The sequence below is a fragment of the Salmo trutta genome, chromosome 3, assembly GCF_901001165.1.
Source record: "Salmo trutta chromosome 3, fSalTru1.1, whole genome shotgun sequence".
NCBI lineage: Eukaryota > Metazoa > Chordata > Actinopteri > Salmoniformes > Salmonidae > Salmo > Salmo trutta.
In genome coordinates this window covers 66,653,160-66,668,342 of record NC_042959.1, presented here as the reverse complement: position 1 = coordinate 66,668,342, position 15,183 = coordinate 66,653,160, and the positions used below count along the sequence as shown (strand labels likewise).

At 44.5% G+C, this 15,183-nt stretch overlaps 1 pseudogene; it reads left to right on the top strand.

The window, feature by feature from the left end:
* Window positions 1-14,921, top strand: part of LOC115165859 (serine/threonine-protein kinase Nek11-like) — an 80,763-nt pseudogene extending 65,842 nt beyond the window's left edge.
* Window positions 14,922-15,183: the final 262 nt, after the last annotated feature.

Below are 15,183 nucleotides of genomic sequence, written 5' to 3'. Positions count from 1 at the left end.
GAGCGCAGAGGAGAGAGAGGGAGAAGGAGAAGGTGGAAAGAGGAGGAGCGAGGAGGAGAGAGAGGGAGAAGGTGGAAAGAGGAGGAGCGAGGAGGAGAGAGAGGGAGAAGGAGATGGTGGAAAGAGGAGGAGCGAGGAGGAGAGAGAGGGAGAAGGTGGAAAGAGGAGGAGCGAGGAGGAGAGAGGGAGAAGGAGATGGTGGAAAGAGGAGGAGCGAGGAGGAGAGAGGGAGAAGGAGATGGTGGAAAGAGGAGGAGCGAGGAGGAGAGAGGGAGAAGGAGATGGTGGAAAGAGGAGGAGCGAGGAGGAGAGAGAGGGAGAAGGTGGAAAGAGGAGGAGCGAGGAGGAGAGAGAGGGAGAAGGAGATGGTGGAGAGAGGAGGAGAGAGAGGGAGAAGGTGGAGAGGGAGCAAAATAATCTACTCTGTAGTAAAGATGTCTGCTATCACAGAACCTCAAAAATGGAATTACATTATAAAGTTCCATCAATCATAAACAATCAGATTAATTACATTATACAGTTCCATCAATCGTAAACAATCAGATGAATTACATTATACAGTTCCATCAATCGTAAACGATCAGATGAGTTGTGGGTATGACATCTCATGCAGGGTGTTGGTGTGTACGCAATACGCATGGCTCCTCTCCTATCATCAGTCTTACAGTGGAGACCGTGCTGAGACAGTGGTAGCTGCCACCTCTAGAGGGAAAGTTCTGCCTCGTAGGGATTGTCACCGTCCAGAGGGTGACACTCACCTCATCTTGACTGGAGGAAGATTTGGAATTGGTCCACCTGCTCACTGCCGTGTCTCAGAACGCCTGCCCCAAAAATCATTTAAAGAGAGGCCCAGTTCAGTCTATACAATACACTTATGTTAAGAGAGAGAGAGGGGGAGAGAGAGAGGGAGAAAGAGAGAGAGAGACTAACACTCACTAGGATCCCTTGTGCCTCTGCAACAATACCTCAGAGAGGACTATCAATCCTCTCACAATCCTAGCTGTTTCTATCTTCTATCCTTTCCATAGGAAGCCTCAAGCCAGAGATGACTTAGAATGGAATTATAATAATGAGACAGCATTTGCTATGCCTGCATATTCTCTCTAAGAAAAAGACAAAGCCTAATTACACATGTATTGCTAAACTTAACTTCAGCCTTATGAGGACACATAATGTTAAGAAGGATGGCTAACTCTGGAATTTCGTCTGTTGCTGCAGACTTAAGTTTTTTTTTTCTTCGTACCCCATGTATTAAGAACAATCTTCAGAGTTCCTTACCACAGGATGTACTGGTGTCATTCCAGCAGGTCAGGTGCTGATTGAGGACCTCTCTGCTGATTGAGGACCTCTCTCTGCTGATTGAGAACCTCTCTGCTGATTGAGGACCTCTCTCTGCTGATTGAGAACTTCTCTCTGCTGATTGAGAACCTCTCTCTGCTGATTGAGAACCTCTCTCTGCTGATTGAAAACCTCTCTCTGCTGATTGAGAACCTCTCTCTGCTGATTGAGGGCCTCTCTGCTGAGGAATGTGATTGTTTTTCTTCAGTGTGTTTTGATTTTTGTATTCTCTTGAACTTTTTAAAGCAGTTTATTTTGTATTTTCTGGGGTATTTTCTAGTGTATAAATTGTGTATAATTCTAAGAAGCAGGGTTCCCTTCTGACAGAGATCTTGGTCTTAATGGGACTCCCTGTTAAAATAATAAAAGAACACAACTATGGACAGAAAACTCTGAACATACAACTATGGCCAACCAAACATATTTTTGTTGGTCTGAAGCTTTGTCTGAGGCCCCAGGGTCATCTCCAAGATCACTATAGACAAAAAGACCATATAGCCCCAAATGTGATGGTATTTTTTGGTGAAAATGAATTACGCTTCGGGGCTTTCCTCTCTCCCAGACAACCCCAGAACATCCATAAAATCCAATCTGAGATGCTAATGGTTCATTTCTCTGGGAGAGAGGTTTCACCAGCTTTATAGACCTGATAGGACCATTATCAGATAACTGGACAAACCAAAAGTACAGTAGACATTCATCTTTACGTCACAATATTAACTCCAGAAATAGTATCTGGTAAAAGGTGTCCAGGGAAGTCAGGAACGATCAGATGAATAAGTATTTTCTAAATGTCCGTTTTCTCTGGCTGTGACGTCTCCAGAAAACAATGCAGTGAATCTCAACAGATCTCAATAGAGACTTGACAGTGTCCCGTGACAATTGAGTACTATGTGCTCTGGGCATTAGAAACTGTTCATTTAGTGTCTGATGTGTTGGACTGTTGGAGTTGTGTTGTCTCCTAGTGGAAGATGTGGACTTTGGTATATGATACCAGGAGTTTCTTGGGCCCACATCCTCGTCAAATTCACGAGGCCCGCCCCAATGCACCTGCTCTTTTCCTGCTGCCAGCTCCATGGCAACGGAGCACCCACTGATGACAGCACACACAGGCACTTAGGCAGCTTAGCACTGGCTAGTGATACTGTATGTCTCCATGTGATGAAATATGATTTTTCCATTCTATTGGACAGACAGGTATAGTAATACTCTCTCTCACAGCATCCATTATGCATTATGTGAAAGCATACAGGGACAAATGGACTACTCTTGTTGCTAACGGGTACAAGAGTGGTCTATTTGTGGTCTTGCATGGCTCTGTTGATAGAGCATGGAGCTTGCAATGCCAGGGTTGTGGGTAAATCCCACGGGGGACCAGTACGAAAAATGTGTGCACTCACTACTTTAAGCCGTTCTGGATAAGAGTGTCTGCTAAATGACTAAAATGTCAAATCTAAGTGCTGTTATTCTGGCTGGATACGTCTGTTCACCTGCTTTAGCAACAATCATTCTGGTTCTGTTTAAGATTTGCTTGAGGTTGCCCGCGGTGCACACCATGCAAATGTTTAGCATGATATTTCACTGAAGTACAAGTTCAATGTAATTTCCTGCCTCCTGTAATCACATCAAATCACTCTACACAGAGAGCATGTTATGGGAGCAGGGACAACATTTAAACTGTCAAAATGTCACCCAATGTCAGGCTGATGAGTGATTAGTTGACAGAGTTGACACCCGGTCTCTCTCCCTGTGTCTGTCCCAGGTCAGTGTCCCGTCGGCTGGGTCTCACCGTCTTCCAGAGGGTGTATAACTACCTGAAGGGAGCCAGGGAGAGGCAGGAGGATGAGGGGAGCATCAGACAGGCTCTCAGCAGCCTGGTGGAGAGGCCCAGTGATGGCTTTGAAGTGGACCAACTACTGTACTACGAGGAGCAGCTCCAGGGAGCCAGAGAGGGAGCCAGAGAGGGAGCCAGGGAGAGGCAGGAGGATGAGGGGAGCATCAGACAGGCTCTCAGCAGCCTGGTCACCACTTGCAGACTTGTTTACGCTGCTGTGCGTTTTTGTTGCCGATCTTACTTTGCTACCTGACAGTTTTTACTTTTTCATTACCGTATATTTTTACTTTTTCCCTCACTCAACTTTTTTCATTCAACTTTCTTACTCCGGAGGTTTTATCTGGACATGGTTCGTCAGGACTTCAAACAGCCGAAGCTAAGTAACATTAACATGATGCCTTCTAATTGCAGTCGTTGTACTTATAATATACAGGAGAACGATCGCCTTACGGCAAGGATAGCTGTGCTGCAAGCCCAGCTTCAGACGCAATCGTTAGGCAAGGGTAATTTCAGTGTAGGAAAGGATGAAACAGCGTCTGTGCCACCAGCAAGTACAGATAGTAACGTTAGTATAAACCCCCTCGCACGGTCCCCCAGCCGGACAACTTTCTCATGGCTTCTGGAGGGAAACGCTGTAGGAATGCTCAACCGGTGTTGCTTATTCAGCCGACAGAAACTTTCAACCGGTTCTCCCCATTAAGCGAGTCGGAGTCGGAGGCCGAGACTTCTCTGGTCTCTACTCCTCCCGCTGTGGGGTCTGAGACGCCGACGGCTCCCACCATTAGCTCTGACAAATTGAAAACCCTAGTCATTGGCGACTCCATTACCCGCAGTATTAGACTTAAAACGAATCATCCAGCGATCATACACTGTTTACCAGGGGGCAGGGCTACCGACGTTAAGGCTAATCTAAAGACAGTGCTGGCTAAAGCTAAAACTGGCGAGTGTAGAGAGTATAGAGATATTGTTATCCACGTCGGCACCAACGATGTTAGGATGAAACAGTCAGAGGTCACCAAGCGCAACATAGCTTCAGCGTGTAAATCAGCTAGAAAGATGTGTCGGCATCGATTAATTGTCTCTGGCCCCCTCCCAGTTAGGGGGAGTGATGAGCTCTACAGCAGTCTCACAACTCAATCGCTGGTTGAAAACTGTGTTCTGCCCCTCCCAAAAGATAGAATTTGTAGATAATTGGCCCTCTTTCTGGGACTCACCCACAAACAGGACCAAGCCTGGCCTGTTGAGGAGTGACGGACTCCATCCTAGCTGGAGGGGTGCTCTCATCTTATCTACGAACATGGGCTCTAACTCCTCTAGCTCCACAATGAAATAGGGTGCAGGCCAGGCAGCAGGCTGTTAGCCTGCCTGCCAGCTTAGTGGAGTCTGCCACTAGCACAGTCAGCGTAGTCAGCTCAGCTTTCCCCATTGAGACCGTGTCTGTGCCTCAATCTAGGTTGGGCAAAATTAAAAATGGCGGTGTTCGCTTTAGTAATCTCACTAGTATAAAGACCTCCTCCATTCCTGCCATTATTGAAAGAGATTGTGATACTTCACATCTCAAAATTGGGTTACTTAATGTTAGATCCCTCACTTCCAAGGCAGTTATAGTCAATGAACTAATCACTGATCATAATCTTGATGTGATTGGCCTGACTGAAACATGGCTTAAGCCTGATGAATTTACTGTGTTAAATGAGGCCTCACCCCCTGGTTACCCTAGTGACCATACCCCCCGTGCATCCGGCAAAGGCGGAGGTGTTGCTAACATTTACGATAGCAAATTTCAATTTACCAAAAAAAAACAATGACGTTTTCGTCTTTTGAGCTTCTAGTCATGAAATCTATGCAGCCTACTCAATCACTTTTTATAGCTACTGTTTACAGGCCTCCTGGGCCATATGCAGTGTTCCTCACTGAGTTCCCTGAATTCCTATCGGATCTTGTAGTCATAGCAGATAATATTCTAATTTTTGGTGACTTTAATATTCACATAGAAAAGTCCACAGACCCACTCCAAAAGGCTTTCGGAGCCATCATCGACTCAGTGGGTTTTGTCCAACATGTCTCTGGACCTACTCACTGCCACAGTCATACTCTGGACCTAGTTTTGTCCCATGGAATAAATGTTGTGGATCTTAATGTTTTTCCTCATAATCCTGGATTATCGGACCACCATTTTATTGCGTTTACAATTGCAACAAATAATCTGCTCAGACCCCAACCAAGGAGCATTAAAAGTCGTGCTATAAATTCTCAGACAACCCAAAGATTCCTTGATGCCCTTCCAGACTCCCTCTGCCTACCCAAGGACGTCAGAGGACAAAAATCAGTTAACCACCTAACCGAGGAACTCAATTTAACCTTGCGCAATACCCTAGATGCAGTTGCACCCCTAAAAATGTAAAACATCTGTCAATAGAAACTAGCTCCCTGGTATACAGAAAATACACGAGCTCTGAAGCAAGCTTCCAGAAAATTGGAACGGAAATGGCGCCACACCAAACTGGAAGTCTTCCGACTAGCTTGGAAAGACAGTACCGTGCAGTATCGAAGAGCCCTCACTGCTGCTCGATCATCCTATTTTTCCAATTTAATTGAGGAAAATAAGAACAATCCGAAATTTATTTTTGATACTGTCGCAAAGCTAACTAAAAAGCAGCATTCGCAAATGGAGGATGGCTTTCACTTCAGCAGTAATACATTTATGAACTTCTTTGAGGAAAAGATCATGATCATTAGAAAGCAAATTACGGACTCCTCTTTAAATCTGGGTATTCCTCCAAAGCTCCATTGTCCTGAGTCTGCACAACTCTGCCAGGACCTAGGATCAAGGGAGATACTAAAGTGTTTTAGTACTATATCTCTTGACACAATGATGAAAATAATCATGGCCTCCAAACCCTGAAGCTGCATACTGGACCCTATTCCAACTAAACTACTGAAAGAGCTGCTTCCTGTGCTTGGCCCTCCTATGTTGAACATAATAAACGGCTCTCTATCCACCGGATGTGTACCAAGCTCACTAAAAATGGCAGTAATAAAGCCTCTCTTGAAAAAGCCGAATCTTGACCCAGAAATTATAAAAAACTATCGGCCTATATCGAATCTTCCATTCCTCTGAAAAATTGTAGAAAAAGCTGTTGCACAGCAACTCACTGCCTTCCTGAAGACAAACAATGTATACGAAACGCTTCAGTCTGGTTTTAGACCCCATCATAGCACTGAGACTGCACTTGTGAAGGTGGTAAATGACCTTTTAATGACGTCAGACCGAGGCTCTGCATCTGTCCTCGTGCTCCTAGATCTTAGTGCCGCTTTTGATACCATCGATCACCACATTCTTTTGGAGAGATTGGAAATCCAAATTGGTCTACATCGACAAGTTCTGGCCTGGTTTAGATCTTATCTGTCGGAAAGATATCAGTTTGTCTCTGTGAATGGTTTGTCCTCTGACAAATCAATTGTACATTTCGGTGTTCCTCAAGGTTCCGTTTTAGGACCACTATTGTTTTCACTATATATTTTACCTCTTGGGGATGTCATTCGAAAACATAATGTTAAATTTCACTGCTATGCGGACGACACACAGCTGTACATTTCAATGAAACATGGTGAAGCCCCAAAATTGCCCTTGCTAGAAGCCTGTGTTTCAGACATAAGGAAGTGGATGGCTGCAAACTTTCTACTTTTAAACTCGGACAAAACAGAGATGCTTGTTCTAGGTCCCAAGAAACAAAGAGATCTTCTGTTGAATCTGACAATTAATCTGGATGGTTGTACAGTCGTCTCAAATAAAACTGTGAAGGACCTCGGCGTTACTCTGGACCCTGATCTCTCTTTTGAAGAACATATCAAGACTGTTTCAAGGACAGCTTTTTTCCATCTACGTAACATTGCAAAAATCAGAAACTTTCTGTCCAAAAATGACGCAGAAAAATTAATCCATGCTTTTGTTACTTCTAGGCTGGACTACTGCAATGCTCTACTTTCCGGCTACCCGGATAAAGCACTAAACAAACTTCAGTTAGTGCTAAATACGGCTGCTAGAATCCTGACTAGAACCAAAAAATTTGATCATATTACTCCAGTGCTAGCCTCCCTACACTGGCTTCCTGTTAAGGCAAGGGCTGATTTCAAGGTTTTACTGCTAACCTACAAAGCATTACATGGGCTTGCTCCTACCTATCTTTCCGATTTGGGCCTGCCGTACATACCTACACGTACGCTACGGTCACAAGACGCAGGCCTCCTAATTGTCCCTAGAATTTCTAAGCAAACGGCTGGAGGTAGGGCTTTCTCCTATAGAGCTCCATTTTTATGGAATGGTCTGCCTACCCATGTGAGAGACGCAGACTCAGTCTCAACCTTTAAGTCTTTACTGAAGACTTATCTCTTCAGTAGGTCCTATGATTAAGTATAGTCTGGCCCAGGAGTGTGAAGGTGAACGGAAAGGCTGGAGCAACGAACCGCCCTTGCTGTCTCTGCCTTGCCGGTTCTCCTCTTTCCACTGGGATTCTCTGCCTCTAACCCTATTACAGGGGCTGAGTCACTGGCTTACTGGTGTTCTTCCATGCCGTCCATGGGAGGGGTGCGTCACTTGAGTGGGTTGAGTCACTGACGTGGTCTTCCTGTCTGGGTTGGCGCCCCCCCCTTGGGTTGTGCCATGGCGGAGATCTTTGTGGGCTATACTCGGCCTTGTCTTAGGACGGTAAGTTGGTGGTTGTAGACATCCCTCTAGTGGTGTGGGGGCTGTGCTTTGGCAAAGTGGGTGGGGTTATATCCTGCCTGTTTGGCCCTGTCCGGGGGTATCTTCGGATGGGGCCACAGTGTCTTCTGATCCCTCCTGTCTCAGCCTCCAGTATTTATGCTGCAGTAGTTTATGTGTCGGGGGGCTAGGGTCAGTCTGTTACATCTGGAGTATTTCTCTTGTCTTATCTGGTGTCCCGTGTGAATTTAAATATGCTCTCTCTAATTCTCTCTTTCTCTCTTTCTTTCTTTCTCTCGGAGGACCTGAGCCCTAGGACCATGCCTCAGGACTACCTGGCATGATGACTCCTTGCTGTCCCCAGTCCACCTGGCCATACTGCTGCTCCAGTTTCAACTGTTCTGCCTGCGGCTACGGAACCCTGACCTGTTCACCGGACGTGGTTGTTGCACCCTCGACAACTACTATGATTATTATTATTTGACCATGCTGGTCATTTATGAACATTTTAACATCTTGACCATGTTCTGTTATAATATCCACCCGGCACAGCCAGAAGAGGACTGGCCACCCCTCATAGCCTGGTTCCTCTCTAGGTTTCTTCCTAGGTTTTTGGCCTTTCTAGGGAGTTTTTCCTAGGGAGTTTTTCCTAGCTTCTTTCACATGCATTGCTTGCTGTTTGGGGTTTTAGGCTGGGTTTCTGTACAGCACTTTGAGATTTCAGCTGATGTACGAAGGGCTATATAAATACATTTGATTTGATTTGATTTGATTTGGTGGAGAGGCCCAGTGATGGCTTTGAAGTGGACCAACTACTGTACTACACGGAGCAGCTCCAGGGAGCCAGAGAGGGAGCCAGAGAGGGAGCCAACCTGCGATCACGTTGCCTATCCAAGCATTTCAGAAAGAGCACATCTTGTTGCTCTCCAGGACCAGGGTTGGTGACCTAGTAGATCAACAGAGATGACAGACATTTACTTCATGATAGACCAGGGTTGGTGACCTAGTAGATCAACAGAGATGGCGGACATTTACTTCATGATAGACCAGGGTTGGTGACCTAGTAGATCAACAGAGATGACGGACATTTACTTCATGATAGACCAGGGTTGGTGACCTAGTAGATCAACAGAGATGACAGACATTTACTTCATGATAGACCAGGGTTGGTGACCTAGTAGATCAACAGAGATGACGGACATTTACTTCATGATAGACCAGGGTTGGTGACCTAGTAGACCAACAGAGATGATGGACATTTACTTCATGATAGACCAGGGTTGGTGACCTAGTAGATCAACAGAGATGACGGACATTTACTTCATGATAGACCAGGGTTGGTGACCTAGTAGATCAACAGAGATGACGGACATTTACTTCATGATAGACCAGGGTTGGTGACCTAGTAGATCAACAGAGATGACGGACATTTACTTCATGATAGACCAGGGTTGGTGACCTAGTAGATCAACAGAGATGACGGACATTTACTTCATGATAGACCAGGGTTGGTGACCTAGTAGATCAACAGAGATGACGGACATTTACTTCATGATAGACCAGGGTTGGTGACCTAGTAGATCAACAGAGATGACGGACATTTACTTCATGATAGACCAGGGTTGGTGACCTAGTAGATCAACAGAGATGACGGACATTTACTTCATGATAGACCAGGGTTGGTGACCTAGTAGACCAACAGAGATGATGGACATTTACTTCATGATAGACCAGGGTTGGTGACCTAGTAGATCAACAGAGATGATGGACATTTACTTCATGATAGACCAGGGTTGGTGACCTAGTAGATCAACAGAGATGACAGACATTTACTTCATGATAGACCAGGGTTGGTGACCTAGTAGATCAACAGAGATGACGGACATTTACTTCATGATAGACCAGGGTTGGTGACCTAGTAGACCAACAGAGATGATGGACATTTACTTCATGATAGACCAGGGTTGGTGACCTAGTAGATCAACAGAGATGATGGACATTTACTTCATGATAGACCAGGGTTGGTGACCTAGTAGATCAACAGAGATGACAGACATTTACTTCATGATAGACCAGGGTTGGTGACCTAGTAGATCAACAGAGATGACAGACATTTACTTCATGATAGACCAGGGTTGGTGACCTAGTTGGTCAACAGAGATGACAGACATTTACTTCATGATAGACCAGGGTTGGTGACCTAGTAGACCAACAGAGATGATGGGCATTTACTTCATGATAGACCAGGGTTGGTGACCTAGTAGATCAACAGAGATGACAGACATTTACTTCATGATAGACCAGGGTTGGTGACCTAGTAGATCAACAGAGATGACAGACATTTACTTCATGATAGACCAGGGTTGGTGACCTAGTAGATCAACAGAGATGACAGACATTTACTTCATGATAGACCAGGGTTGGTGACCTAGTAGACCAACAGAGATGATGGACATTTACTTCATGATAGTTATTTTTCTTTTTGTTCTTCCTGTCATTTCCATCTAGAAGAACAAGCAATTCAATTAAATCAATATTTAATATTAGTGCATAGATTTTGGGCTAGATTCTATCAGATCAACATAGTGGTTGTTTTGGCGGTGTCAAAGGGGGAACTGCGTTAGAGCTGTCAAAAATCCACAAGCGGCTCATTTCGTTAGCTTGACATGACAATTTAATGCAACAAAACCACCTGACTTTATAATCCGACAAATCCCATGCAGCAACGTTAGAAGTTCATGCAGCCGCGTTCAAACATTCAAATGCATGATGTTCAGTTGTGTACACCTCGATTGGACAGATAGGCTATTATATACCCCCATCCAAATTAACATGAAAACTATCAGGTATGAAGGTAAGACCCAGGTAAAAGACAGGTCAAGGCAGGCAGGGGTCAGTAAACCAGAGGTGGGGCAACTGTACCGGATGGCAGGCAGGCTCAGGGTCAGGGTAGGCAGTGGTCAATAATCCAGAGTTGGAGCCAAGGCAGGCAGGCAGACTCATGGTCAGGGGCAGGCAGAGTGGTCAGGGCAGGTGGGCTCAGAGTCAGGACAGGCAAGAGTCAAAATCAGGAGGGTGAGAAAAAGAGAGACTGGGAAAAGTAGGAGTTGAGAATAAAAACGCTGGTTGACTTGACAAACAAGACGAACTGGCAAAAGACAAACAGAGAACACAGGTATAAATACACAGGGGATAATGGGAAAGACACCTGGAGGGGGTTGGAGACAATCACGAAGACAGGTGAAACAGATCAGGGTGTGACAAAAACATGCATTAGCCGACACTCTCTATCACCGTTTTGAACTTCTAACGTGGTAGGGATAATAAGGAGGGGAGTGGTCATATAGCAGTTACACCTCCAACACCGCCAACACATCTGCTATGCAGGGGTTTGCCAACGCAGGTTAACACTCAATCTGATTGAATCAAGGCCTTACTTTCATCAGCAGTGCTCAGCAGTTCTATATTAGCGTTATTAATGTAATGGCAAGGATGGGAGTATTTCGGGTTGAATGCATTCAGTTGTGCAACTGACTAGGTTTCCGATTTCCCTTTCCCTATTTGATCTATCAGATGAATACGTTCTCTGTGTGTGTGTGTGTGTGTGTGTGTGTGTCTGTGTGTGTGTGTGTGTGTGTGTGTATTCCAACCTTTCATCTCCACACTGCATGGGTTTGTGTTTTGCTCTTTCATGTGAACCAGGAAACTCCCAGGAGTTCCCATAGTAACACCATATTACTCTTGATCATCAAGCTGATGTTTTCATTGTGTGGTTTCGTCAAAATCTGCTCCAAGATATGGAGACCAAAAATATCTTAACAATTGTATAAATATGGAAATTATTTATGTTACCTGTCTGTATGTTCATAAAGCATACGTGACACATCATAAACATGACATAACTATTAATTATGCTTCGTAGCTCTGTAATTCTCCAGAAATGAGATTGCTGTTCTCTGCAAACTCATTAGAGACTATTGACTGTTTGATGACAACCAGGGAGAGAGTTATTGTTCTTTCTCATCTCATATAATTCCCATTTCAGACACATATAGAATAATGGCGTCAATAAGAGGTGGTATTGATTAAGCTGGGTGTGCATAGCTACTCTTGCCCCTGGGCTGAAGACAGGCCTGATTTCTGTACGGGCCTCTCCAACATCAATAGTAATACTATTAGCATAATCTCTTATCTCTCCAAGGAACTGCACAGAATGTATGAATATTGGCCATTAAAAGTAAATGACTTCTGAAGACAGTCATTGCCTGGTCCTCTAACATCCTTTTAGATGTCTCTGTACTACAGACAGCCTTTTGCTTGACAATAAAGCATTTATGAAAATCTGGAGTTTGAGCACCAGCCTTTGATGTGAACTTTTAAGAACATGAAATATACAAGAAGTCCTCAAGTCATAGCCTAACTACTAGAAGCTGTAGGAAAAACGGAGATACAATGAAAAGAGAGAAGCTTCTGCCCGCCTGCCAGTATGGATTCTCTGTTATCTCTGTTGTACAGTAAACTCCTGGCTTGGATCTGAGGAAGGCCCGGCATGACGAGGGGAGGTGGGAGATCAAACTCCTTTTATCTCTGTTGTACAGTAAACTCCTGGCTTGGATCTGAGGAAGGCACGAGGGGACGAGGGGAGGTGGGAGATCAAACTCCTTTTATCTCTGTTGTACAGTAAACTACTGGCTTGGATCTGAGGAAGGCCCGGCATGACGAGGGAGGTGGGAGATCAAACTCCAGATATGCCTCTCAGCTTCAATCTTCACGACAAACCAGAAAACATGACATCAAATGTGTTTGTTGTAGGTTGAACAGATTAAAACCTCTCTGGTCAGGCGTTCCGCTAGCGACCCACCTCGACAACATCCGGTAAAATTGCAGAGCGCCAAATTCAAAATACAGAAATAGTCATAATAAACATTCATAAAAAATACAAGTGTTATACATAGGCTTAAAGATTAACTTCTTGTTAATCCAGCTGCTTTGTCAGATTTCAAAAAGGCTTTACGGCGAAAGCATACCATGCGATTATCTGAGGACAGCGCCCCGCTTACAAAAGCATACAAACATTTTACAACCAAGTAAAGGAATTACAAAAGTCATAAATAGCAATAAAATTAATCACTTACCTTTGAAGATCTTCATATGGTTGCAGTCACAAGAGTCCCAGCTACACAATAAATATTAGTTTTGTTCAATAAAGTCCCTCTTTATATCCCAAAAACTCAGTTTTGTTGGCGCGTTTTGTTCAGTAATCCACTGGCTCAAAGGCGGTCAAAACATGCAGACGAATACATCCTAATAGTACCGGTAAAGTTCGTCGAAACATGTCAAACGATGTTTATAATTAATCCTCAGGTTGTCAATTGTCTAAATAATCGATAATATTTCAACCGGACAATAGCGTATTCAATAGAAAGGAAAAACAATGAAGGGCGTGCACTCGGTCACGCGCGCAAACCAGCACTGCATGACTCTACAGTCCACAGATAGAAAGGTCTCATTCTTCTTCATTTTTCAGAAAACAAGCCTGAAACAATGTCTAAAGACGGTTGACATCTAGTGGAAGCCATAGGAACTGCAATCTGGGTCCTAACCCATTAGATACTCTATAGGCATTCAATTGAAAACTACCCACATCAAAAAAATCCCACTTCCTGGATGGATTTTCCTCAGGTTTTCACCTGCCATATCCGTTCTGTTATACTCACAGACATTATTATAACAGTTTTGGAAACTTTAGAGTGTTTTCTATCCAAATCTATTATATGCACATCCTAGCTTCTGGGCCTGAGTAACACGCAGTTTACCTTGGGCACGCTTCTCATCCGGACGTCGAAATACTGCCCCCAAGCCATAAGAAGTTTTAACTGACGAGCGATGGTGAACGACCAACAAACATTTCACCAACATCTCAATCAGATTCTCACATCTTACCATGATTGAACAATATTTCAGACTCATAATTAAGAAAACGCAATATATTATTTGATTGGTTCTTACAGCTTGTTTCATTTTGACAGAAGATGTTTTATCTGAGGTGGAACATCACCAGGGAAAAAGTAATCAACACACATAGGGGAAGAGCAGGATGTCATGCTGATTGGAGGTATCTTGGGGGATTTAGGATCGTGATTAGAGGAAGAGCAGGATATCATGCTGATTGGAGGTATCTTGGGGGATTTAGGATCGTGATTGGAGGAAGAGCAGGATATCATGCTGATTGGAGGTATCTTGGGGGATTTAGGATCGTGATTAGAGGAAGAGCAGGATATCATGCTGATTGGAGGTATCTTGGGGGATTTAGGATCGTGATTGGAGGAAGAGCAGGATATCATGCTGATTGGAGGTAACTTGGGGGATTTAGGATCGTGATTGGAGGAAGACCAGGATATCATGCTGATTGGAGGTACCTTGTGGGATTTGGGATGGTGATTGGAGGAAGAGCAGGATGTCATGCTGATTGAAGGTATCTTGGGGGAATTTAGATGGTGATTCGGGGAAGAGATAGATGGAATGCTGATTGGAGGTGTCTTGTGGGATTTGGGATGGGGATTGGAGGAAGATCCGGATGTAATGCTCATTGGCGGCATCTTGGGGGATTTGGGATCGTGATTGGGGGAAGAGCGAGATGTATTGCAGATTGGCAGTATCTTGGGGGATTTGGGATTGTGATTGGGCGAATCATTCACATCAGAGGTAGCTGTAGCTATAGGATGAACATGGTGGACGATCCCTATAAGACCAACATCACAACCTTATTGCTGCTGTGCCTTGATGGAGTCTTTAGGGACAGATAGGTGGAGACCAACATCACAACCTTATTGCTGCTGTGCCTTGATGGAGCTTTTAGGGACAGATAGGTGGAGACCAACATCACAACCTTATTGCTGCTGTGCCTTGATGGAGCCCTTAGTGACAGATAGGTGGAGGGAAAATATATGGAGCAAAACAATGGAGGAAGAAGATGTGTAATCTCTTCTGTAAATGTCTTCACACCCTCCCCCCAGCCCACACCAACATACACACAGCAGGTAGTCTATAACACTGACCCAGTGGTCTCCATCCCTCTGTCTGTCTGCTTCTCTATTTCAGCAGGTAGTCTATAACACTGACCCAGTGGTCTCCATCCCTCTGTCTGTCTGCTTCTCTATTTCAGCAGGTAGTCTATAACACTGACCCAGTGGTCTCCATCCCTCTGTCTGTCTGCTTCTCTATTTCAGCAGGTAGTCTATAACACTGACCCAGTGGTCTCCATCCCTCTGTCTGTCTGCTTCTCTATTTCAGCAGGTAGTCTATA